This window comes from Dermacentor silvarum, chromosome 1 (genome assembly GCF_013339745.2).
Source record: "Dermacentor silvarum isolate Dsil-2018 chromosome 1, BIME_Dsil_1.4, whole genome shotgun sequence".
Classification (NCBI taxonomy): Eukaryota; Metazoa; Arthropoda; class Arachnida; order Ixodida; family Ixodidae; genus Dermacentor; species Dermacentor silvarum.
This window is the reverse complement of record NC_051154.1, coordinates 295,966,189-295,994,149: the sequence shown is the minus strand read 5'-3', so window position 1 is coordinate 295,994,149 and position 27,961 is coordinate 295,966,189. Positions and strand designations below refer to the sequence as shown.

General features: G+C 44.7%; 1 protein-coding gene and 1 long non-coding RNA gene across 2 annotated transcripts in view; both read left to right on the top strand.

The window, feature by feature from the left end:
• The first annotated feature begins 537 nt into the window (after nt 1-537).
• Nucleotides 538-5,393, top strand: LOC119437242 (uncharacterized). The gene is made up of 3 exons (XR_005189297.2): nt 538-630; nt 1,694-1,735; nt 5,193-5,393. It is a non-coding gene; the product is annotated as an uncharacterized LOC119437242 (long non-coding RNA).
• Nucleotides 5,394-12,336: 6,943 nt separating this feature from the next.
• Nucleotides 12,337-27,961, top strand: part of LOC119437240 (superoxide dismutase [Cu-Zn]) — a 72,594-nt gene continuing 56,969 nt past the window's right edge. The window contains exon 1 of the mRNA XM_049660378.1: nt 12,337-12,506. The gene's annotated coding sequence lies outside the window, so the exon portion shown is untranslated. The remainder of the gene's footprint in view (nt 12,507-27,961) is intronic.

Here is a 27,961-nt window from a genome sequence, read left to right as displayed (position 1 = left end):
AGAACGAAAGCCAAATGGTGATTTTTTTTTCTTCGCTCATTTTTTCTATATATTGCGACAGGAAAATGCACAGCTGTTGCTTCGTCTTCGACGCAACTACTGCATATATTTAGATTGATCAATAGGACGTTTCATCGAACAAATCAGCTCGCGCTTGAAGTTCTCGGTTTCTGAACATTTTCAAACGTCGCCGTCTTGTACACGTGTGCACTCACTTGTATGCCTGGTTCAGGTACCTAGGAGGTTGGTTCCGAATTCATTATTTACTGCATTAACAGACATTTTCAACGTAGTAATGAAAAAAAAAACAGAGAAAACTATAGTATTTTCCTTACTGAAATAACAATGCCTTTGCGGTCGCTTCTTGTTTCTTCGAATGAAGCAAAAATAATGAGTTGTAAGCGCGTAGGGAACCAACTTAGCACCAGGCACTATTGTTCATTTAAAGTGATGGCCCTGGATCACAAACACACCTGACAATACATCCGTATGAGGCGAAGTTTTTTAGTTTTATCTTCTCGGAATATATAAAAGATGAGGACTCGTCTCCTCCTTGAAAAAACGTGCGGTGCGTTCGACAACCAGCTGCAATGGCTGTAGCTGTGTGGGTACTAGCGCTGCTTCTGGCAGGTAATGCTGCAGTTTTTTTTCTATATCAGTGTGACATTTTTCTTGGTGACCTGGGCCGTGCTGTTCTTGCGTTAACAACGAGGTCTAGCCAGTATTATCCTACTTTGTTCAGATGTACGGTACTTTTTCGAATGTGCGTATATCCAGGAAGCGTAGTTTCACACTTCGGTCTTCTAGCAACGCAATTAGCTGTATGACGCGTGTAAATTAAAGCGCGTTCCATGACGAGGGCATATTCAAAACTACATTCTATCTTAAAAGCATGGGCCTCAGTCTTCTTAATGTGGATCTTGGAGCGCGGCATTAGCCTTACAAAGCCTGTCCATCAGTCCACATAAGGAAAAATTGCCGGGACTTAGTTCTCCATTATACCTGGCTATGGTGGTATACCTGGCTATGGTGAGCACATTCTAAAAAAAAGAAAAAAAGACAAAAGCCGTGAAAAAAGCTGTGAAGTTATTTCGTATAGCGATAATTACTAGCAGTTCGTTTCCGCAACTACCCGCATTGAAACTCGCTTCAGGATATCAAAAAACGCTAGCTATGGGCTTTCCTGACAAACGTTGTCGTTTTATAGACTTCACAAGTCGCCTCTATACTTGCACTTTTCGCTGCGCAACGAGGGCACCAGCCGATGGCAGCGACATAGGAAATGCCGTCGTTCTGTAGGCTGGCGAACGTAAGCCAGCGTTCACCGCCGGGCATGACTGTAACGTTGGGGCGCGGTACGCAAGGTTCAGCTAAACACAGAAGAGTCTTAGTGCCAGGGCGCTGTAGTCTAGCCAAGACCGGCTGCCAGATATTTCAAGCCAGTGGCAGTGGTTGAGGGCATGCCGGGCGCTCCAGAGGCTGCCTTTCTCGTGTTCGGGGCAGTGATGACGTAGTGTGTTTTAGAACAAGCGTTCTTAATCAAGCCTTGATGGCCCAATCATTAATGATGCTCTCTTTACCTAGGAATAGGTATAGCTGTACATAAAATAATTGTTTCGTTCCTCGGAGTGGATCGCTCGCTATCTGTCCGGCTAAAAACTAACATGCCTAATGGACTACCTTCCGCATCCAGGCTTTCTGGCAAGCTCCGAAGCGAAACCGGCTGTGAAGCCATGTAAGTATACGAAAATAAATGTTGTTTTTTTCTTTTCTTTGGTGATGAGTTCGAAACGACCTGTATGCTCTCCGCACAACGCTTACCAGCAGTGGCTATGGGAATGCCATCATTTCGCTCGGCCATGCGCCCTTCTACCAAATCTCACGCAGGCCTCTGCTCCCGCCTCTACCGAATGGCGATTAAAAAAAATTAAATTATGGGGTTTTACGTGCCAAAACCAGTTCTGATTATGAGGCACGCCGTAGTGGGGGACTCCGGAAATTTGGACCACCTGGGGTTCTTTAACGTACACCTAAATCTAAGTACACGGGTGTTTTCGCATTTCGCCCCCATCTAAATGCGGCCGCCGTGGCCGGGATTCGATCCCGTGACCTCGTGCTCAGCAGCCCAACACCATAGCCACTGAGCAACCGCGGCGGGTACCGAATGGCGATGAGCTGATCTTATTTCACATAGTGTTTTATCCAAGGGTTCCAGTCATCGCAATTGTTGATAAATTCAGCAGGTGGAAGAGGGAAATTCGGAGAGAATCTCGAAGTGCACGGAGCATTGTTCAGTATCCTTCCCATGATGTTTATTTTGGATACGAGTAGTACGCCCGATGGGGCCGTGCCAATGCGACGAATTTATTGTCTCCTAAAACAATTAGCTACCGCCAGTCTTCCGAGTTCCGACTACAACGTAGCTTGCTGCTGTCATGTCAGAACGTATTAAAACAAACCTTCATGCCTCACTGCGGTTGGAAAGACTGAGCCGTGCGACTGCGAACCCTGCGAAATGTACGAAGCGCTTTATGGCAGACAAAAATATTATTCCAGAATACAGGGAAGATGAATTACTTCCTATGTTTCTTACGATAGAGGCAAAGACGGCAGAAAATTCCGCAGTGAGCCAGCGACTGCACTCGAGCCATTTTTTTCTGCTGCGCTGGGCGATTCGATTTCGTGAGAAGCACGTTGGCGGCCGACAATGAAATATACTTTCGACTACGCGGTGTTATTACAATGTGTCCAGTGGTCATACTGTGATTCCACCGATCTCTATGCTCATAAAACCATTTTTGCAGTCCTCCCAACTTGTTTTCTTTCTTTTTTAATCACACATTGCCTCTTGCGTGCCATATTGTAGTGAAATAAATTTGTTCTGGCCTTCTTTTTAAGTAAACTGTACTGAAGCGTTCACGCCAATATTTAGTGTATTTAGTTGCATCTATATAAAAACTAAACCTAGTGATTCCACTTTATAATTCATCTTATGGTGCCCGGTGAGTCGTTGGCAAGTTTGCCGGGAATGTTAGGAAGCGCGCGAATGTTCCTCAGCAGCTAACTCATTGCTGCGTCGCTTATGACCAATTACTTTTCTTGTATAATGGACCCTTTCTACAAACCAATATTTTTGCGAATAAGTGAGGAGTTTCTAATTTTCCCTAAAACTAAATTTTTCTTTTTTACCATCGCACTCGTTTTTGTTGCTGCTGTTTTTTATACTTAAGAGGCCGAATTTAAAGCACTTTTGACGAATAATTTTCCTGTGAAAGAAAAGTTCTTAGTTGAATTCAGATCATTCTTTTCCTAGACACTCCACGGGGTTGAATAAATGCTGGCCAAAAATAATCCTTCTCGCGTGTGACCTTTTTTAACATTGGGACACATGGAGAACCAAAATTTGAATCTCAGTTGCTATAAAGCACATATATATATATATATATATATATATATATATATATATATTATATATATATATATATCCAAAAAAGTTGTTGTCTGAAGGGACAATCATAACAAATTGGTTCTCGGCCGATAGCAGCAGCGCAAGGACGTATTCTACGCCCTTGCGCTGCTGCTATCGGCCGAGAACCAATTTGTTATGATTGTTTATGAAGAAAACACAACATTTGACTGATAGAATATCAGTCAAATGTTGTGTTTTCTTGCTGTAGGTAGTAAGGTCATCGCGCGCCGATACCTTCGCTAGCATGCCAATTTTGCTACATGAGACCTTTGTAGGGCGTTGTCCTTTTTTTATTCCGAACCGGATTTCTAAAAAAGTAATGTGTGGTATTTATTCTGTTCGTATAAAAAAAGCCTCGATCGTGCACTGTTTGACAAAAATAAGTCTAACACGAAGGTGTTAGACTTATGCCCAATCTTGCATGATTACATCATAGACTAATGACGCAACGAAAAATGCTACCGACGTGTGCTGCTATACTAGCAGACCACATGCAAGCATCAAGTGCAATGTTTTTGTTCGTTACCTTTGTATAGAAGCATTTCATTTGCTCATATAATGACTAGCCTATCGCCGACATGAGTGTAAGAACATGTGACTTAGTTCTGCCACTTTTTTCAGTGCCTGCTACAATTTTTTGCCAGATCTGGAAGGCCATTTTTTGTCTTCACCACTGATCCAGTTAAGAAATATTCTTCTGAACATAACAGTTTCGATTAGAAAGGAAACTGGGGTAACGGATATCCTAGTTTACAATAATTGGAAGAAGTGCAGTGGAGCAACAAGCGCAGGGTCGAGAACTAAGCGGTGGGCATGCAATTAGAAATTTGGCAGGCGTAAAATGGTGCCAGCTGGCAAATCATAGAGGTAATTGGAGATCACTGGAAGAGGCCTTCGTCCTGCAGTAGACTGCAGGACGAAGGCCTCAGAAGGCCTAAATCGACTGCTGCTGCTGATGATGACGTACGTACATCATCAAATGTAGCTGAGACCTAAGTGCACGATGAAAATCTCAGTTGGTTGAAATATGAGCTCGGCGCTGCTGCCGCTACGGCTTCCCCAACAATACTTGAGATAGGCTTAGAATTCTGTTAAAGATAGTACTAGGTACCATGACAATTTCTGTTTGTAAGATTTTACCTCGACACGTTCAAATATACGAACCACTTCTCTTTGCAGTGAAGCAGCGTGAGTTTCGTGCTTAGCTAATATAGGGTAGAAACGCCAGCATCGCAAGTCCTGCCTCCTAATTTCTGTGGAACCGTTTTCATGTCATGTGGTAGGAGTGTTAGCACTAATCTCAAAGGCAGGTTTGCGCTTCAGTGTGGTATATTCTATCTGTGCATGTATGAAATCAACCCAGACATGGTAGCTTAGTGAAATGCTTGTCTGTTAATCATCATTACCGCTCTATGTATAAAATATTCCCAGGTTTTTGTGAGGAGGCCCAGTGGCACTGGCCGAACTATCCCTTGAACTACATAGCAGCAAAACTGTTAGTTCACCAGCAAAACCACAAGTGAAACCTGTACAGCACTACAAATGCCTTCTTATCGCATTCGTTGCGAGTGCAGTAGAGTATGTATTGAATTCACTAATTCACCTCCGACGAAATGTATATTCTGCAATTTCCAGCATGCCCACCCCCCCCTAAATATTCATAACCTCACTCACCATGCTGAGCCTTTGATTTACTTTCATTCTCCCACTCTGCGCCGACCAGTATACCTTCCATGGATTTGTCCACGAAACGACTACAAATGCCAACAACGCTGCGTCATCCAGCACTTCAATGCGGGATTCTGCGCTGGGCACCAGTGCATATGCAAAAACTGATAGTCACAGCACTCCGGCCCACTGATGTTGAGCAGCCACGCAATAAACCGGTTGAGAGCTGAGTATGTATACTCACTGAGGAAACTTGGTTTTGCCTATTTTGTGTTGTTCCAACGCACTTCACCTAAAGGCCACTTTGGCTTTTCACTTATGTATAGCTCTAATAATTTTTGGTACTACTGGGGGGGGGGGGAGGGTGACTTCTTCAGGACCTCAATAAAGTCTACTACCTACCTACCAACTGGTAAGTAGGTCATCGGTGTTCTTTTCTTGAATTGAATGAAAGTCTTCAGAAAAAATTGGGGAGCTTCTAAGCCTACACTTGACTGTGTAGCGTAGGTGGTGGACAAGAATCATAGGTGGTGTCCCTGCTGGTGTATTTCTGCGTGAATCGTTTGTGTTTTACTCCCTTGTTTCTCCTGGTCATTGTCTGTGTTAGGTGTACTCGTTACGGTTCATTCGTTAGCACCATATAGAGTGACCACTTATTGTAGCACATGCCATCCGCTCAATTGCCACATGAATCAAGCGCCACTACGCGCGGAGATATCTTGTGAATTATGCGCAATGTTTCTTTTAGTGTGCTGTACGCCCACTAAGACTCGGGGCTCGTTGTTCAACCCTCTCGTTTTCGACTTGCCTGCGCTTCCACAGAATCAGAGCGTAGCCCGCGTCTGGGGCGTTTTGGCAGCTTGGTGTCTTCACGCCGCTTAGAATTGGTGACGGCGTCTCTCGGCTTCACCGTTTATAGCAGCCCGGAGCTATCGCGAATCGCCGGCAAACGTGTATTCCACTGCTTGGCCGTCTCGGACGCGCGGCGTGCCTTCGCTGCATCTGTGAAAGCCTTGAACGTTCGCCGCAAACTACGAAACAGTTTTAAAAAATTGCTTTATGGTCTTACGAGCAGGAGGAGAACATATTTTATTTCGAGGATTGGTGTGGCGCTCACCGCCAGAAAAAAAAAAGTATTCTCGTAATCTTGTCATTAAACTGTAGCTCTTGTCTTTATACACAGTAGACTCCCGCCAAGTCGAACCTGTTAAGCGGAATTTCTGGATATAAACAACAATCATGTGAACATTTGCTTGGCTTCCCCGAGTCCCCATGCAAAAAAAAAGTATCCGCTTAACAAGAACTGATAATTCACCCGCCGGGGTGGCTCAGTCAGCTAAGGCGTTGCGCTGCTGAGCACGAGATCGCGGGATCGAATCCCGGCCGCGGCGGCCGCATTTCGATGGAGGCGAAATGCAAAAACGCCCGTGTGCTTGCGTTGTAGTGCACGTTAATGAACCCCAGGTGGTCAAAATTAATCCGGAGCCCTCCACTACGGCGTGCCTCATAATCAGAACTGGTTTTGGCACGTAAAACCTCAGAAAGAAAGAAGAAAAAAGAACTGATAATTCGGTTAAGCCGAACTTCCACCACAGCCACTTGCAGCTGCTACTCTGCTCATCGAGATCAGCTGATATTGAGAAGGCGACTCTGCTAGCTACACGAGAAGCAACTGGTGTTTCTGCGAAACATAAAAAGCCATGCCAGCATGGACGATCACGTGGAAACCTGCGTGGCTCACACCATAGAAACAATAACGGTGTGTCTCTTCAGGCTGGTAATTATACGTGAAGACACTGTCCACGAGCCACAAGAACCAGCTTCACACATAACACAGCTGATAATACCCTGAATACTTTACGTGGACTGCACGGACGCCAGCCATCCTTTCCGTGTCGGTTGTGGTTAAGGATCGCCTTCACGGGCGTTTACTCGGGTCTACATGGAATGGTTGACAGTAGAGACCTTTAGTATTGCGGAAAATGCTTGCGTTAGCGTTAGCGTGTTACGCACGCTAAATCTTTGCGGAACGCTGTTCGATAGAGTTTTAGTATAGCGTAAGACAACGATGCGCCGCTAAGCGCAAGACCATCTAGCTGCGAGTAGTCAAAGCAGCAAACTGAGCAGCTCGACAACCAAACTAGCCGCGTGGATCCACGCCAAGCCTTGAAACGAGCCTGCATGTCAAGCACTCGGGCCGAGGGTGCCACCAAGTTTGCAACGCTAGAAACTTAGCGAGCGTTTAGCGTCTCCGCTATATTTGAAAAATAGCGGACGCACGCTACCCGCAAAACTGAAATAGCGTTCTGAGCATGCGCAGTCTGACCCCGCTATTTTATTGCGTTTAGCGTGGTGCCATTTCCGCAATACTAAAACTGTCTAGTGTTACATGTCAACTCTGTGGCTGCGCAGAGAACATCGGCCATTTGTTCTGCCAAGGTGGGCCATTTCATCTAGAAAAACAATCAGTGTCCAAAGTATTTTGGAGACTAGACGATTCTCCACTGTCTGTGCAGGCGATCCAGGAATACCGTCGCCATCAATAATCAGTGTTGACGGCAGTGAAGAGATTTCTTTGCTTTTTAAATGCGACTGGCTCGTGCAAATATCTTTAACTGCTCGGAATTCCCCATGCATTTCTTTCCTCTCTCTTTCTCTTGATTATTCTCCTGTTCCTCTCCGCCAGCGTAGAGGTAGCCAATCCGACGCTTTTCTGCTTGACATATCTGCCTGATCTCTTCGTTTTCTTTTTTTTCCCTCGCACTCTTGCTTCTCACGTTTACAGGGACTGCTGTTATGGTTACTGACCAATTCAAGTCGCGGCGTCGCCGTCATTGAAGCCATTATCCGAAAAGTCACTGGCAATTTTCTAGTCCACATCCTGCATAATGTATTGCGCAACCGTTAATGCTGCGCCAGGGGCCACACAAATTTTGTCAAGATACGACATTCCTTCATGCTAGGTAAGAGACGCTGGGTATTTGCAGTTCTAGCAAACATGTTGTATGCTCTTGTATATTTGTCTGTAGAAGCATTTAATCAACTTAAGCTTGGTCCGTGAATTAAATAGTTTGAATCGGTAACTACGATAACTACCGAAGCATTACCCGCTGTAGGTCGCCCAGCTTTGCTCCCAGTGTGCTTTGGAGCACGCATACGCGTAGACGCACAAAAATAGAAACGTCACTGAATGTGTGCACTGGGGCTTTTTAAGTACAACCAAATTACCTGTTCTCTGTTCTGATTTTTCTTTATCGGTAAATGTAGACTTTAAGGGGGGGGGGGGGGGGCTCCATTGCGGGGGGACTTGTTGCATTACTAACGCAAGTGCTTAGCGCTTTTATCTTTTAATGAGGAATTATTTGACACAAAATATCGCTCAACGAGGGGTGGGGGACTTAATCAAAGTGACGGTTATACCATCTGAAGAGCAGGAAGGATGTGACCGCGCAAAAGCACTATGATAAACCATTTGGAAATTGTAGATAATAGTGTTTGGAATTAACCTATGTCACAAGTTGTGTATATATGTGTATCTATTTTAAGCTTATTCAGGGAGAATACGTTCAGCTTTGTGGCGTATTATTGCATGTTACATGTCATTAAATCCTCGTATATACGTGTATTCGTTTCATTAGCCCTTTTCAATACAACTTGTGGACTTCTTTATTTTCGTCTATGTGGGCTATGTCAACATCACAGTCCAGTGGACAGGATATAACGACCGGTTCAACCTATGTGCTTTAGCGGTGCACATTTTCCCGGTCATGTACGTGGTGTAGAATTTCCTCGACTTCGAAGTACTACTTTAGAAGGGGAGGTACCACTGCTATTATTGACATCCATCGCCATTAGAAGAATATATCTTTTTTTTCTAAGCACCATGCGTCATGCCATCTTCGCAGGTGACGCCGCATTGGCTATTCCCACACCAGAAGAGGCCAAAGAAAGATGCGCCGTTGCAGTGTTCGTATGGATTTCATTCCCTGAACAGATACCGCGTTTCGTGCGGACACCGTATAAAGAGCACAGTGGAAGCACAGTGTACAGTTAGCGTTAAATGTTTACAGAGCGTGAAACCCTTGGAAACGAATTTTCGGGGCAGCTTGCGACCCTACCCGGTAGGAGGAGAAGAAGAAACCATACGCCCGTCAGGTTTGCTGCATTACGCAGGGGAAAGAAAGAAAGGAGAGACAGGGAGGCCCTAGCAATTTCAACACTTGTGGCTGCCTTTCAACCCTACAATCGGTCACTGAGGCAGTCGAATTCATAAATTGTAATAATATCCGCATGCATTTGTAAGCCTGCGATGCACGGGGCTATGGTCCAAGAACCTTTGTCACGCGTCACGTTATTACGATGACATAAAGGACAGTACATGCTCCATTGTCTCTTCACAGTAGCACGAGTCACGAATGGTCTGACATTCCAAAAAAGGAATGAGCAAGCTTTCGTATAACAGCAATCTCAAACCAGAGGCTGCACAGTAAAGTTTCATCACGGCGGGAGAGGTGCGACGAAATTGGCAGCTGCAAAGAAGCGGCCATTCTGCGGAGATGATAGTTCGAGACAGTCGGTGTTCCATGAAGTTTATTCCTTGGTGCGAGCAAGCAAACGAAGACCACTCGCAAGCCTGATCTTGACAAGGGTTTGGGACCTGTGGGGGTCTTTTTCGGCTGTCATCGTAGCTAGTAAAGGTGCACTACCCTATGTTATTTGGATATATTTGGGCAGGTTGGAAATACGAATACCAAGCAGCGTGCTCAGGTTGCGGAAATATCTTTTTTTTAGATCCCGCTGTCCGTAAACATTTTACGCCGACTGTACACTCATGTAGGAGTTGTCGGTGCTCTTCCGAGACCGCACCTGCTAGATACCGCCGCGCTCAAACCCCATAATGACTACTACTCCTCAACGAATGCCATTTACTGAGTCACTCAGATAGAAGGAACTGATGTTCAGTCGTGTATTCCACGTGGTAGCGTTAGTTAAAGTGAATGGTCACAATCCGCCAGCTGACGATTTTTTTCAACCCATTCATATTGCAGCCACTGCATATTCACCATTTATAATCACTGATCTCTAAGCCCGTGACGCCTGTGAAAAGGGGCACTAAGTGGGAGCAATTGCATGCAATAAAGCGTACTATTTTTGAGCCATTATTTTGTTGCCATTCAAAGCGACGCTATATTTTGCAGCAGAAGTGATGTGGGCTTCCAAGAAGTTTTTTTTTATTGAGATAGAATCATTCGCAAGTCATGAGGTTGAACAGTACTTAAGTAGTAATTATTCTCAAGTGAAAATTATGTAAGCTTCAGCAGCAGGTTCGCACTTTGGCAGCAGAGCCTGCCAAACCAAGGCACGACAGTGAGAATAGAATGCAGTTGCTGAACAACCTAGCAAATGAGCGGCGCGAAGGCTAAGTTGATATGTTTTTAAGTACGTTTCTTTTGTCCACACTCGAGATGTATTACTTACGGTGAAGCAGCATTAGACTACTCTGAGCTGGAGATGACAACTTTTCCGAAAATGTGACACAATGACATAGTGCCAAACATTGATGGTGCGCCGAACGTATAGGTGAAAAAATATTCCAAGCATTCAATAGTGAAAGTATAATGTGCAATTTTGTCTTCGACATAATTATCTCAATTCCCAAATCCAAATCTTCCCATCTTCTTCAGTCTTGCAGGACCAAATAGTAAACTGGGGAAGAAATTCAATATCTTTCACTCAGGGGACAGTGGATGGAAGTCGCAAAAAGTTTCGTAGAAAAGCACGCTCAGTTGCTCGGGGAGCCAGAGCTTTTCAGGTAAACCACAGGATCACTATCACTTAAATTTCGCTCTTTTTAGAAAGGCTGTGCGTCATTCGAGGATTATTAGAAAACTCATCGATATTCCATTTGATACGCTTTCAGCACCATTCAAAGCACATTCAATTGGCTTTAAAAATTACTATTCTCACACTGCTAATACTGACTTTTGACAATTTGATGTTGTTGTGCTCTATCCTGTGCTTTTAGTTTTTAACATGTACTTAACGCGTACCCAAAATAATACTAACATCGCTGTTGAATGAAATGAACTTAGGGCTCTAGTACTTGCTTATGAAAAGTACTCATAACACGACAGGCATTTACAATTAAGACGAGCACGGCGCATGTGCTTCGAATAAAATTCCTATAAGCTTTTGGATGGGTCGGGCAGTAGGATCGCTCATCTAAACTTTATGTATCAGTTCCAAACATCACGTTCATTTAATATCATCACTATTAACAAATAATTATGAAAGTGCCGGTGTAGAGTATATCCAGGTCGAGTGGGAACTACAAGGGCGCTTGCTCCGAAGAGGGTGGCACAGCTTGAAGTGTTAATTCGAGGGAAAGATTCAGCTTCCACGAGGTAGTCCTAGGTTCACTACAATGTGATCTTCACATAAGCACATAGTGCCGTTGCAGAATCCATCCTTGTGTCCAATGGCCACGCACATGTTCTCGCACTCCACTTCAAAATCCGGACACACCAATCCGTGACCTGCATGAAGGCAGAAAGGAACGAGGACGTCTATTCAGCCTGTTGAAAATAAATACACCTCAAGCAGCTCGACCTAGCATATCCACGTTAAATGAACTTATTCTAGAATGGTTAATTGTTGGGCTAGTTGGTTCTGCATAACTGAACAAGTAACTCAGCGCAATATAAAAGACGGAAACAAGAAAGGGACAAACAAGGACAAGCGCTTGTCCTTGTTTGTCCCTTTCTTGTTTCTGTCTTTTATATTGCGCTGAGTTACTTGTTCAGTTAAATGGACTTAGGTCTGGGAATTAGAGGAAAAGGTACGATTTAAAAACAAGAACGTTTTCCCCGCTTTCCATTTATTTTATGACGCTCAAGCGTAAATTTACCGTCTAACTTGAAGGTTCGGACAGCAAATTAGTAAAACACTTCTGTGTGAAAGCAGTGCTCCGAAGACAAGGACTGTGTTTGTATACAGGGTGTCCCACGTAACTTTAGCCACACTTTAAAAATGTGCAAGTGCCACATAGCTGGACAGAACCAAAGTAATCTTGTTTGCCGTGTTTCTTGTGTTGACACACTTGGCTTTATCTCGACATTTATTGTAGGCTGCTTTCACGCATTCTGCGCTATCTTTGTTCACTGACTGCCGTCAAGCAGGCGAGCGAGAAACTCGGGGCACCCTGCACAGCAACCCTGGACGGCGTGGACAGCCTGGCGAGCACCGCACCGAAAGGTTACCCTCGGCAGAAGAACTGGACGTGTCGTGAACGTTTTCAACGAGAGTGACCTGCGCCTGTCCGTGGCTGATAAAAAGTGTAGGCTTGTTGTCACGGCTTCAGGTGCCATAGGTGAGAAGGCGGCTCCAGCTACAAAACATCTGTCATGTGAGCCAGCCTGCGCTCAAGGTAAAATCGATTTCCCCCTGCAAAGAACTCAATTCGGATAAGCTCGCGAAAGGCATCAGTGACTCCAAAGGCAACAGTCTCTCAGTGTTTTTAAATGCGAGCATCAACAAACCAGTAATCTCTTTCAGTTGCATATTCAGCTAATATTATTCTTGACAGTGCTTAGCGCGTACCTGTCCATATCGGTTCACTCGTCTGTGCATTGCTTCGTCACAAAGTGCAGAGGTGTGTTGTAAAGTGTGCGTTGGCACGGGGATGCTAGTTGCACCGAGTAATGTCTTGTGAGTCAATGTACATTGTTTTATTTAACACCAGTGATCCAGTCTACCCCTAATTTCGGCGCCTTGTAAGGATAGGTCAGCATACCCTCTCATGTGTACACTTACTCATACTCATTTCAAAGGTGTGAGCATGAGCTAGTGACGAAGGGTGAGAGTAATCGTGAGTATGAATGTGAGTGAGGACCATAGAATGTGAGTAGACGTGAGTATGAGCATGAGTGATGGTAGGTGAGTGTCGCATGGACGTGCACTATACAGGCTATCCCAACTATCATGCACCAAGATTTAAAAATATGCAAATGCCACGTAGCTGGACAGAACCAAGGTAATGTTGTTTGCCGTCGCTTGGAGATACTCAGATTGTATTTGCATTCCGCCGAATTACATAATTACTCTTAATTAATTATTCGACTTCTCAAAACTTATAGTTAGATGAAAGTGTCAATGAGAAAATTGCAAAGCAACATTATACAGCTTTCTGTTGCTCCATACATGCTAGATAAAAGTGTTTTTCCAAGCCTTAAAGAGGCCCCCGAATGCACGCAAAAGGGCCGCGCGACCGGCCGCTCGAGGCACTTTGCCAGTATCCGCGGGCTTCTTTCAGGCTCGACAAATCACTTCTATGTAGCGCGTATTGAGCATCAGAAAGCTGCATCAGCACTTTTTCATGTTGCTTTGCAATTTTCTCATTGGCACTTTTCATCTAACTTTAAGTTTTGAGAAGTTAATTGAATAAGTAATTAACAGTAATTATGTAATTTGGCGGAATGCACATGTAATATGAGTATCTCCAAGCGACGGCAAACAATATTACTTTGGTTCGGTCCAGCTACGTGGCATTTGCAAATTTCTAAAGTTTGGCTGAAGTTACGTGGTAGATCCTGCATATAGTGACCGCGAATTAGATTTGTGCTCATGGTACACGTATTAGTACACACTTGGACACAATCGCTAGCCCTGTGCTGCAATGTCCTAGCTTTCTGCCAGAGTATAGTATGACTACATCACTGGCCAGCTTCAATTTCGCAGTTGCAGGATGAGCCTAAAGTACGTAAGTAAAATTTTGATTCACAGAACTTCACTAATAGCTGGTGGCGCATTCTCATTTGTTGTATGAGAGTAACGTCTTTTTCTGCAAGATACACAATTGGAGAGCCTGATGTGCACTATGGGCTACAGGGAATAAAAATTTATAATAAGTAGAACCACTCGTATATGATGTTAAAAGAATGCATTTCACGCTTATGCGTGCTTCCAGTTACAGCACAGCTGGCTATTTTTGATGAACGAATGCCAGAAAAGGCAACGTCCTCACTCCCTTAAAAATAATAGTGGAGGACCCAATGTCATATTTAAATGCATGGTTGAAAGAAATAAAAAACGAATGGTAAAGAAAAAATCACGGGCCATTCCACTGCCACGGCCGCTCGATGAAACGCACGAGGTGCGGCCTGCCACGTCGCGCGAAACCGGCGTGTGGCCCCTCGTTCTCCGCGCCACCGCAGCGGCGCCACTGCTCCGGGACAGGCGCGCGCGGGTGGGAGCGCTCCTTTGGCGGCGTCCGCATGCTTCGCACAGCGGCCGCGCTTCGCGTTTACTTATTATTGACGTGAGAGTTGTGTTTTCTGTTTTCAAAATATAAAACAAAATCTCAACGCTGCCTGCAAGGATTTGAATATACCCAGGAGTCGGTACTGAGCCGCTAATAGGCTCACATAGTCCCGAACAGCGAACCTCTTCCGCTGGTTCAGAGCCTTAATTATAACCATCATTCAAGAGAACTGGCGAGTTCTTTATCGAGAGGTAGTACTGCTGATACAGTGGGCGCTTTGTTGAGTGTGCTGATTTACTTGCCTCGCTTGACGTGCTTGTTTGCGGGTAAAAAAGAAAAAAAAACAATAAAATGAAACTTCTTACAAATGCGTGCATAATGACATAGGTTTGGATAACAATTTTCTGCTAGATTTATTTTAGTTTCACCTTTATAGAAAAAATGTGGTAGATAGCAGTTTATAACGGATTGTACATTTAGCCACATTGCCAATGTGTAGCATATTCATGTAAAGACGATGCAGTGAAAAAAGTTGTTCAGCGTGAATAGAGCTATTGCAATGGTGAAAAGAAAAAAAAAGATCGAGGGAGGCTGTGCCAATTATTATATTCTTTATTTACACGATGTGAAGCCACGGAAAAGCGCTTCGTTAAACAGCTTTAAAATCGTACTACCTTCCGTGACAGAGGCTTGTAGGCGAGTTTTAACCGCTCCACAGTTGCATTCAGGTCCCTGGTCCAGTTCGCCAGTAACAATTTGCTTAGAAACAACTTACACAGTTCCGTGGTGTGGCCGTCGGTGAAGTGAAGCGAACACACCAATTAAAAACCTGTCACTCGGGTTCCAAATGCATCATTTGCCACTTGTTCCCTATCGCGAAATGTTTTTAGTCATGCTTTACGGTGTTCTTCGTCACACGGAAACTAAAATACCGGATTAATGGATCTTTTCTTGGGGTAGTAGCACACAGCGGCATGCAACAGTTGCGCGTAATGCCACGTACACACTAGCGGAAAAACGCGCGCGGCGCGCCGCCGGCGGCAAGACGCGCGCCGCGAAAGCAGCCGCGAAACGGGTTTTTGTTGCCGCGGCAGGGATCGCTCCTGGACCGATTTTTTGCGGTTTGCCGCGTGCCGCGGATGAAGGAGACCAACGCGAGCGGCCCGCTTCCGTGACGTGCGCGAGGGAAACTGGTGCCATGCGGACCCGCCCGACCGTTTGTTTCTAGTTTCGCACTATCATCTGCACGCGTGAGCTCCCGGATAGTTCGAGAAGGGGAGAGGAGCCTAGTCTGTCACGTGATTGCCGCAGCGGCGCGCCGCCGGTTGGTGTGGCCACCCTGCCGCTGCTGCGTTTTGCCGCCGGCGGCGCGCCGCGCGCGTTTTGCCGCTAGTGTGTACGTGCCATAATAGTGCCGCATGCCACACGATAAGGACTTCGACACGTTGTGCGGACAAAAGGCGTGCAAGCGAGACACGAAATCTCTCCCGCGGCGCCTTCTCGGAGGGGGAGCAGTCCCGTAGCAGTGGCGCCATCCCTAAATAAGTGGCGACAAATGTCAACTTCTGTGAAGGTGGATTACCAGCAGAGCAGTTTAGCCCATGACATGGAGGAGACACACCATTTAGATCAACGGTATGAGCAATTTTAATTTCTCTTATATTGAGTGGTGACGGTGGTCGTTCCGAAGAAATAAACACGCACACAGATTTTTATTTTGATCGGCGGTCTTGATCGGCAGCATACATTCGCATGGAAGACTACCACCACCTCAGGGAGCCGGAGGAAACTATACACGCGTGACGGGGCCGCCACCCCGGGAGAGCGGAAGGAAACTAGGCACGCAAGCGCTTGGAACGACGACAAAGAGAGGGCAGTGCGAGCGAACACGTGGCCGACGCGGGTCGCACAGCGGGAAATCTCTGAGAAACACTTATTATCTGCCTGAGAGTATACTGATCTTGAAAATGGTGCCTATTGATAACTAATTCACTGAAAATGCATATCCAAGTCATGAGACGTATTAGCTTTAGCATAGATTGAAGCGATTTTGCATCAAATTCGGGAGCTAAGTTTTTGCACACGCAAATTTGTTGACGGACACGAACCCTAGTTAATGGCCATAAACAGCCACGGAACCCTAGCCACAAACAGCTTCGCTGTAAAAAAAAAAACGTCATGCCTGTAATTAAGTTTTTATTAAAATAATTTTCATCGAACATAGCCCACATGGAAGTGAAATAAACGTACAAGAAGTCATTTGTTTCCGACCTCTCCATTTGAACCTCCAAATAAACCTACCATAAACCTCCACCCCCTTCACCACTGGGTTTTCTAGACGGAGAGATGCAACTTGAGAGGCGAAGTGAAATGGCGACATTAAAGGTGCGAAATGTGACACCTGATGGAGTTTACGGAGTATGTTTAAATTACAGTTTTGCAGGCTGCCCTACCTGCCGTCAAAAGTTCTTTAAGAAAGTGTGGCACACGTTTGCCGGAAGATGAAATGGGCGTTGTGTCCAGACGCGCTGGACGTTATTGCTTTAGGCAAACTGAATTTTCTTAAACATACAGGCATTAATAAACGCTGTTTAAGTGAAATGACGAGACAAACACATTTTTACACTCGCGCTCTTTCTTTGTTCTCAATTTTCAAGTTTTCTTTATCACCAACAAATTTCTTAAAATTCCACGTACTTTAAGTTTGCCCTTAAAAAACGCTATGCCAGTAACGTTACCGCCGCATCCTCGTGAAGTCAGGCTCGGCGTTTTGCACATAATACATCTAAAACGCTCAATTTTCTGTTTTAATGTGTAGAAGAGAGAAATAGTGAGTTCTAAAATTTACCCACAGCGTTGCTTCACAATGGCTTGCGGACAAGCATTTCGCCTCCTCTGAAACCATGTCCTCCGGGTGGTAAAACGGCTAAGGCGTTCTACTGCTAAGCACGAGCCCATAGGTTAGATACCTGGCTGGGAGGCCGACCACAATCCAATGGGCGCAGAATGTACCATGCTCTGGATGCACTAAAAAAACCCAAGCAGTCTAAATTAATCCTGAGCGCTTCGCTCCGCTACGTCATTTTTATAGCTCCGATGTTGTAACGCTGAATACAATAAGTAAATAAATAAATAAACAAATAAATAAATAAATAAATAAATAAATAAATAAATAAATAAATAAATAAATAAATAAATAAATAAATGTTACCGATTCTGCGTCGGTTGCACACAAAGAAAGATGAAGGGTCGCATAGAGTGACGCGTCACAGAGTTTTCTTCTAGCCTTGTCTGCGCGATGGTTTAACTCTCGCGGCTATTGCTCAAAATGGAGCCATGCTGTACGTATACATCACGCAGACGATTTGGGAAATCAAGAGGCATGCCTCTACTTTTCTCCGCAACTCACCATATAAACGAGAATGTGAACGAGATGCGAGAGTGCAAGCGATAATGTAGAATAGCGCTGCCGTTGCTTCCTATGAGGCAGCCCCCAATGCAGCACGTGTACAATGGGCTGAATCGGGACAACTGTGCGCGCTACGAAGCATTTTGAGTGATTGGTGGACGCGCCGGTTACGCAGGCACACGCGGACATGTGGCACACGCACTCAATAAAAAGAGATGTACACGTGGCTGATTTGCGCGTAGATCGAAGAAAAGGAATTTTACCAATTGACAACCTGCCACAGCGCGAGTCACGAGTTGAAACGAATTCTAGGCAGCGTCGGTTCTCCGTAAGAATGAATCACACTGACGGAGAACCGGCGCAACATCCCCATAAACATCTTCTACGCGTCTGGCCGTGCGTTGCGCTTGCATTGGTATAGAGTTTCCTTTGCTGGCCAGAACACTTTACAAAAGCGCGTGAAAGGCGCAGTACAGGAGACACGGAAGTCTTCATAATTAGCAGGTATATCGTGGCGTGGTGAAAAATAAAAGATGAAAAGATTTCCGCAGAAAGTGGGGAATGAATTGAAGTATATCGGTGGCTGCATTATGCTCGAAGAATTAGCTTTCAGCTCCCGGAAAATGTTGCTGTCGAAAAAAAAAAGAATGATTACGTAGGCTGTGACAGAGCTGTCTCGATGATTGCTGATAAGAATCTATATGAAAGTGAACGTGAGTTCACTACTGCGATTACAAAAATTTACTAGGTTATATAATATACGTATGTATAAATATACAGGGTGTCCCAGCTGTCACGCAGCACGATTTAAAAAAATAGGAACGGCGTTACGCGAAGTCAACCTAGTGCGTATTGTTTCCAGTACAGTGGAGTAGCCGCCAGTAATAATTTCGTTACTGAGATTTAATTAATTAATTATAAACAATTATCTAACTCGAGAAGTACTGTCCTAATTATCAAAGTGTCAATGAGAAAGTTGTAGAGCAACATGAAAAACTCCCGATACAGCTTTCTGTTGCTCAATACGTGCTATATAAATGTGTTTTTCCGAGTGTGAAAGAAGCCCGCGAATACACGCAGAATTTCCGCACGACTGGCCGCTCGAGGCACTTTGCGTGTATTCGCGGGCTTCTTTCATGCTCGGAAAAACACTTTTATGTAGCACGTATTGAGCAACGGAAAGCTGTATCGGGAGTTTTTCATGTTGCTCTACAACTTTCTCATTGACACTTTGATAATTAGGACTGTACTTCTCGAGTTAGATAATTGTTTATAATTAATTAATTAAATCTCAGTAACGAAAAAAATTACTGGCGGCTACTACACTGCACTGGAAACAATACGCACTAGGTTGGCTTCGCGTAACGCCGTTCCTCTTTTTTTTAAATCGTGCTGCGTGATAGCTGGGACACCCTGTATATACGTATATATACAGTATATATTGATGGTAACTGTATTTTTCAATAGGCCAAGCGTATTTAGAAAAATCAGAAGCAAAACTTCGCGGTTATTTTAGGTTTATTTACCCAACAGTTTCGGTTGGTGGACCGACCTTGAAAAAGGTCGGTTCCTTGAAAAATTCCCCTGAAAAAGGTACCGACCGACACTGTTGGGTGAATAAACCTAAGATAACCGCGAAGTTGTCCATCTGATATATATATATATATATATATATATATATATATATATATATAGCCTTGCCGTATGGCTGAAGGCATAGTTACTTTGAATGGGCAAGTAATTAGTCCGGTACCGATCTGTAACAGCGGATACTAGACATCACGTGACCACACTGATAGCCTTACAAGTTAAATCCTAGCTGCTCTTCCTAGCTCATTCGCCCCAGTCCGAATGTATTCTTTCGAGTGAGTAATAAAGATATCGGTCAGTTCAACTTTACAAAACAACAAATCAACCATTGCAAGTGGCCTCGGCAGTGATGTCTCCCAATCTGTGAAGAGATACAGGAAGTTTGAATTCATCTGTGCCACGTCTGCCAGTTTAATTAGTTGTCAAAAAAAAAAGAGAAACCAATGACATGCTTCCCCGCCTAACTGAGGGATAATGTAACGATTTCCTTCGCTCAGTTTTAACTGTATATGCTATTATCTATTTTCACGAACGACTGATGCTGTTGTGGTATTGCCAAGTGCTGCTCGGACTCCTGACACAACTCGAAAAACATCGAGATTTGTTTCGGAGAGACATGGCCCAAAGCCTTTCTCCGACTGCACGAAAAAAAGTTGATGAGCTCAGTTCAAGATATTACAGCACCCTACAGTTGGGAAGAATCATGAGAACTGAGGTACCGGATATTCAGTTAAGTACTTTAAGTTATTTCGAGTTCATTCCCGTAACATTTCAAAATAAAAGCGCGAGCCCCACTTCTTAATTTTTATATGGACGTGTCCAAGTGCAAGCAATGTGAAGTTATAAATGGCGTAAGAAATTTTCTCTCCTGCTCTGTGCAATCCTGATGCACGGGGTCGGCGATTTCGATATGCATTAAGTGCGAAGCACTTTAGGGGCCCGGGCTGGCGTGTAATGTGATTTCATGTCGTTGTGGTCACGCTCGAAAACAGGGTCAGAGCAAGTGCAGAATTGATCAAAACCGGTTCAAAATAAACTAAACTTGATTCAGAATAATGTAAAAGATAGGAATAATAAAGCATTAAGGGCATTAATTAGCAGGAACTCATGAAAATCTTCAAAATAATGTAATGTGATCTCATGTCGTCGTGGCCACGCGCCGCAAAGGCTTTGACTCCATTTTCGATTTGGTTTGGCTCCATGTGCGTGGCCGTTTCCCACCAGGTGTGCCTTAGCACAGGTGTCAAAACGGATGATGGATTGCGAAACACAAGGTAAACGCAGAATAAAACCAGGTAAACACAAACTAAACACAAGGGAAACACCGGCGAATCACTGCTCCGCACTTTCCCAGCTTTCACGTTGAGGGGCACTGCATTAGCGCGGAGTTAACCAAGACCACTGTACCGGACTGGTACCCAGTTTTTATTCATTTATTGTTCAATATATATATATATATATATATATATATATCAGCCATCTATTGTTTCACGTTGGCCAACAACTTTTTTTTAAATGCAAATGTCGGAAAGAGACAAAGAAACGTACCGCTTTCATACATAAGCAAAGGTGCGATTTTTTTTTGCCTGACGACGGTGCTTAAGTGGTAACACCTAAGCTGCCCGAGTGTGGATTGCGCCTCCATCTAAGTGACTGTTGTCATAAAAGGGTTAGAAATATCAGATAAAGCATTCTGACCTTCAAGTAGAGGCGCTGCGATATAAAACATAATGCATGAAAAAAATATTACTTCCTTATGATGGCAGAGTAAACGATGATGGCGCTCACAGTGGCACTCGCCATGGTTTCAACGCACCGTTTCGATAATTACGACAATTCATATATACACTGGCTGCCATGAATTCTTATCTGGGTGGCCATCATGCTATCCTGTCACGTTGCGCTTCTCAAACGGTCGGAGCTTCTATACGGAAAACGATAGCTGCCCCTTCCTTCATTTGGTCTGCATCTTGCTTGGTAACAACAGCGTCGTGAAGGCTTGGCCGGCTTCACTTCTGCATGTGAGTAGAAGTGAATTACACGCACGAGAGACTAAGAGTGGTTATTATATACTCTTTGCGCGTCTCTAGACGATTTTGATATGAACAAAAGAAAACAAAGTGCAAACCTCAATTAAACATTTCAGAGCCGAAGATTTTCGTTTCAATATAGAGCAACAAGGCGCTGTCTTGGACGATTATCAACTAACACCTTTTCCAAAATTGTGTACTAGATGCAGAAAGGCCAAATTGTGAACTATGGCTATAGCGAAGATAACGATATAGAGAAAAGTTTTTTTTTCGGTGTCAACGACATCACTGTAATGAAGCTGTACTGTATAATCATTTTTTTGACCAGCGAAAGCCTAATACTGCGATCACAAACTTCTCCAAGATGGCGGCCCAGTGTGTACTGCTAGGTAGCAAAACTCTATCGTATGACAGTGCTAGCATGCGCTGCCATTAATAGGCATACTTTTGGCAGCTATTGCAACGCCTCAATGCACCCTTCAAGAGCACCAGCTGAATGATAAAATAGCAGAGGCGTAAAGTAAGTACAGAAGCAATAGCCAAGCTTGGCCTTTGTGGCTCCTCAATCAAGCCTGTTCGATTGTTTCATAGCTTGAATGGTACTTTAGCTTATAACCTGCAGCCACGGTGCAATATATTCTCCGAAACATACTATCGTGTACGTTCCTTCCATTCAGCTTCCGCTAAATTCATTGCCACAAGGCTGGCCATACTAAGTACTCGGTCTGTGTTCGTCTGACCGCTCATCAGGACGCGGGGTGACGCCTAAGCTAAGTTTCTCAATCATCTCCATGTTCATTTGCCTGCAACAAGGCAAAAGCACCAGCAACCATGGGAGTTGCGCCTTCTAATGTCTAGGACCCACACAGGGCAGTGCCGATGCCAGTGCTCAAACTGTTCGTTGACGTGAAGGTGGGCAGGGGAATTAATATCGACTATCCAGTAAGCACACATTTGTTTTCTTTTTTTGCTGGGAACATGTTCAGTGGAAAGCGTTATCTGTTCCTGAAGCAAACTCTCCCTAATAGGATTTCCAGCAAAATGCTGCGCTAACATCTCCTCTGACGAAAATAATATGCAACTATGGAAGTCAGCAGGCCACATCAGTTAATCACTGCATGCATCGGGACATCGAGTACTGTCAACATTAGAGAAATCATGCGACGCCATTTTGTTACACCTTTACGCGCTATGCCTTTACATGTACATACATAATGAAAAATTTGATCTGGACTGATTGATCGTCAATGATAGAGCAGAGGTCTGTTGCTACGTCGACGATATCCACAGCGAACTTTCTATTCTTCTCTTAATTTCTCTCTCCCCTTTTCCCTTCCCACCGTGTAGGGTAGCCAACCGGGCTCAGTCCTGGTTAACTTCCCTGCCTTTCATTAAATCATTTTCTCTCTCTCCCTCTCTCTCGGTTCGGTATACGAACTGTTCCAGTAGAAAGTAAGTGACGCGCTTCAGTATACGTGGTCGACGATGGTCCCAGTCTGCGCGAAAATCACCGTAATATCGTTCTGTGCTTCTTACATCGACTTTCGATCGTAACAAGGCGGGAATCGTTCTTTTGTTCCCCGCCAACGTCTTCAGCAGTTTGACGCGCTCGTATGTTTGTGCGTGTCAATGAGCGTTTGGATCATTTCAAGGTACGAGCTGTAACGAGCAAATGAGATGGTACGTTGGTGTACGCGTATACTGCCTGAAGCCAAGCCAATTCAAGCTACTGACACGGCAAGCTACTTGTTTTAACATAGCGACTGGCTCACGTCGGTGGCTAGGCTGTCACTTAAGGAAGAAACAAACAGTGTCATGTGGCTAATTGTAAAGTTATCCAAGTTTGCCCAGAACATGATCATATCGTGGTAGGTTTTAGTTTCTCCCACGCTAACACACAGCAGGCGCTTTTAGGAAAATACAACGCAATGTCAAGCCCGTGACTCGGAGGTCACGTGGTGGGCTGATGTTTTGAGCTACGGGAGGTAAAAGAGAAAAGGGGGTGGCTTCGCGGAAAGTTTGCTTGCGAAGGTTAATAGCATGACACCATGCTCCACCCTCGTTTTTTTTTGCTTCCTCAATGTCGTCGTCTCTCTACATTGAGAAATCCCGAGCTTTGCATATGAGTTCAAGCGAAAGTCTGCAAAACATTCACTTGCCGTCAAGGGGCCAAAAGCGCAGCAATTTCTACGCATTTGCCTTGAAGCGGGCAGGCTTGGAGCCGCCATGTCAGGCCATAACGCTGTCCTTTTTTTTTCTTTTTTTTAAGCTTCAGCCTCATACCGGAAGTCAGTGGAAGACCTACCTACAAACCACTTCTGCGCTAAATGCAATAAAGGCGGTGAGCACTGGCACTCTCTCTCTCTCTGATAGCAAGGCAGAAACAGACTAATAATTTAACATATGCTGATTGCAAATTGCAGTCTACCGGTGCTAACATATGGGGCAGAAACTTGGAGGTTAACAAAGAAGCTCGAGAACAAATCAAGGACCGCACAAAGAGCAATGGAACGAAAAATCTTAGGACTAACGTTAAGAGACAGGAAGAGAGCGGTGTGGATCAGAGAACAAACGGGGATAACCGATATTCTAGTTGACATTAGGCGGAAGAAACGGAGCTGGGCAGGCCATGTAATGCGTAGGATGGATAACCGGTGGACGATTAGGGTTACAGAATGGATGCCAAGAGAAGGGAAGCGCAGTCGAGGTCGGCAGAAAACCAGATGGGATGATGAAGTTAGGAAATTTGCAGGCGCAAGTTGGAATACGCTAGCGCAAGACAGGGGTAATTGGAAATCGCAGGGAGAGGCCTTCGTCCTGCAGTGGACATAAAATATAGGCTGATGATGATGATGATTGCAAAAAGTAGATTGGATTGCATACGACCGGCATTACCAAATCCTAACTGGGAGCTTGCCACTGTGGTTGAAAATAAAAGTGTAGAATCATTGCATTCTACCGGTGCTAACATATGGGCAAGAAACTTGGAGGTTAACAAAGAAGCTCGAGAACAAGTTAAGGACCGCACAAAGAGTGATGGAACGAAAAATGTTACGCCTAACGTTAAGAGACAGGAAGAGAGCGGTAGGGATCAGAGAGCAAACGGGCATATGCGATATTCTAGTTGACATTAAGAGGGGAAAAAATGGAGCTGGGCAGGCCATGTAAAGCGTAGGATGGAAAACCGGTGGATCATTAGGGTTACAGAATGGATACCAAGAGAAGGGAAGTGCAGTCGAGGACGGCAGAAAAGTAGGTGGAGTGATGAGAGAGAGAGAGATAAAAACGTTTATTCTTGAAACAGTGTCCCGAGCGAGGCCCGGTATCACCCTGAGGTGGGAAGGTTCCTTAGTCCAGGAACCCTCTGGCTTCGGCTGCCCTCTTGGCCCTGGCGACGAGTTGTCGTTGGTCTTCTAGGTCCCCGAGGGCGAGCTTGGCCTCCCACGTTTCGAATAGGTGGTCTTCGTTTGCTTGTGGTGCTCGGTTAGCATCCATTTCCGGCTGCATTTCGCTGTCTTCATGCCACGGGCATTCCAAGAGCAAGTGTGCCAGGGTGTGGGGAACGTTGCAGAGTGGGCAGAGGTAGCTGTGGAGCGTCGGGTAGAGGCGGTGCATTATAGTTCCGTGAGTGAAGTATTGCTTTGTAGGAGGTGGAGTAATGAAGTCAGGAAATTTGCAGACGCAAGCTGGAATCACATAGCGCAAGACAGGAGTAATTGGAAATCGCAGGGAGAGGCCTTCGTCCTACAGTGGACATAAATATAGGCTGATGATGATGATAATTCCAAAAGACTTATGATTCAGTGCGCTTCTTAAGCTTCACTCAAATAAATCAGTAACAATTGTGAATCAAACTGTACTTCTCAGCTACTATTAGCAACACTTAAGACCACAACATTCCCGTTACAAGTGCCTACAATATCCCTTATATATCATCCGGCAATGCCAATCGAAGCTAAATATACCGGGTATTTTTTTAGGCAATACTGATTTTTTTAATATAAAAAGGCTATAAGCGCAGTGAACATAACGTTTTAGCAGACGAGTGCTTAGGCGAGGCGGACATACTTTGCCGTAATAACGTGAGCTTCAGAAGACTAATTAACAAAAGTAATAATAAACTTTTGTTATTAGTGCCTTAGAGGCAGGCGAAATGGCGCAATTGAAGGCAGTCACATTTAAATGCACCTAGCGTTTTACAGCGTAGCTGTTATACGCTAGGTTCTGGCGGTTTGTGTGCGTAGGCAAAAAAAAGACGCCGGCCACCCCAGAGCTCACGACCGGCCGATCCTGGTGATAAAAACGGCGATAAAAGCGTATCACCGGGTATTCCCAGCTGTGTTTAATCACGAGAAGTGTCAAAAAGTATTGTGATAAAAAAATATCGTTATAAAAAAAGTAAAACAGGAATAGACACTGTTTAGCATGGATTGCGGTTTGACGTCACGGGCTCTATAGGCAAACCGCGTAACCTTATCTCAGTTACCTTCCACCCGTGTAATGGGTAGGCCGCGTGCGGTGAGGACTGAGGAAGAACAGCGTATCTACGAAGAACACCGTCGGGAACAGAAGCCGGAATGTGCGCGGCGATGGCGGGCGGCACGAGCGAAGATCGTGCCGCAAACGCCAAGCGTATGCACCTTTATTTGGATCACCCCTACCTACTCCACTCACATCGTAATTGTGGGCCATTTCAACATAGACGTGTCCCCGCCAGACTGAAAGTGGTTCGTCTCCTTTCTCTTGGAAAGGTCCGGCATTCAATGTTACAGAAATATAAGTGTATCCACGACGCGTCATCGGTCGTGTATATAGACATCACATACAACTGCGCTGGTCATCCACCTTCACAGAGGGGAATGGCTTTGAATTGTTTTAAATCTTCGGAATTTACAACTGATCCGAGATATTTATCATCTATTTGCAACAATAAATCTGGACAATATGGAAACTGAGCGCCGCGGGCGCACGTAAAAGGCGGCCCCGCTATCTTATCGGATCGAAACACCCCGTGACGACTGTAGCGCGAGGAAGTCCGAAACCGAACGTCTCGGCCAGTAGCGGCAGCTACTGATACGGCACGCTTCGCCTAGCAAGCGTGTGCGGCTGTTTGTCGGGTCGGGATTTGCTGCGCTATGCTATCATTGCAAACTGACGCGCAGCGGGACACACTCAGTCTCGATAATGCCTCGAATAAGCTTGGGAAACTGATGAAGAATATCTCGAATTAGGTGCGATTTTCAAGATTTCTAAAAACGTGTGTGGATAAAAATTGTCGCAGCCTTTAAATTGGCCCTTTAGACAACTGCCCCCAAGATAGTAATAAAAAAGCCAATTGATGAAGTTTTCCTAATTAGTATTCTGAAGCTCACGTTATTAGCGGCAAAGTACGTCCGCTTCGCGTAGGAACTCGTCTGAAAAAACACTATTCTATATAAAAAAAATCGCACAAGCATGGACAACTCACGTTCAAATAAACATTGCACGACGAACTAGTGTGTTCATTAACTGAGTACAAGTATCTTACGGTAACGGAAACATCCGCTTAGTTGCACGCTAAACATCTAAAAAGCAGTAGGAAGAGGCAATACGAAATTAGAATAGATATGATGTGTTTTTAAACTCGCATCACTGGCCATTAAACTGCAGCTCATAGAGGGCTCTCTGCGCTGTGGCATGTGCTCATCCAGGTTGGATCACGTGGGCGCGCCGGCATGAACTCTAGCTGTTGTGTTTTCCACGACTGGGTGTGCAGCACATTTATTCGGTCGAACGTACATGAGCCGACTAGATAGTAAACAGGAAACTGTTCGGTCTACTGTAATTTCAAGAAATTGTACGGTCTGATATGGTTTGCACAATGTGGTCGTAAGTGTACGCCCCCGAATTTTCCGTGAAGTAATTTCAGTCGAAACGCGACAGCTGTTGCGCCTTGTTTGTTAGTTTCTTCTTCAGCAGACATAATAGCTTGAAATACGTATCGTGCTTCCTCTGTTCGTGTCGCGACGTGCGCGCTATAACGTTCTATACGCACGTGTATTCCTATTCGACATTTTTCAGATCTGCTCACGTACATTTACCGTCTCATTCGGTTTGACTTAGTCCTACTCATACCGGGTGTTTAAGCGAACACTTTCAAAAATTTTCGAAGGTTGCCTGTGGCAGATCGCACAATTCTAGTTCATGAGCGGGCCTACTCGAAGAGACGGACATTACTTACACAAAAATCGCAATGCATAATAGCCTAATTAACGGAAATTTACTAAGTAAGTTTTTAACGAATTACCTTATGCCCAATATTGCAATTTACAAATTCTAGCCGTGGAGTTCGCAAGGCGGATCCCCTTGGAACGAATTCTCAGGGTGACACCAGTTTCTAGCTTTAATTCCCAAACTTTGCGGAGAAACGCAATGGCGTTCCAATTACTTTCTTAAGAAAACGTTGTTTAACGCATTGAAGCACAAAAGTAACTGGAGCGTCATTGCATTTCTCCGCAAAGATCGGGAATTAATATCTAGAAACTGGTGTCATCCTG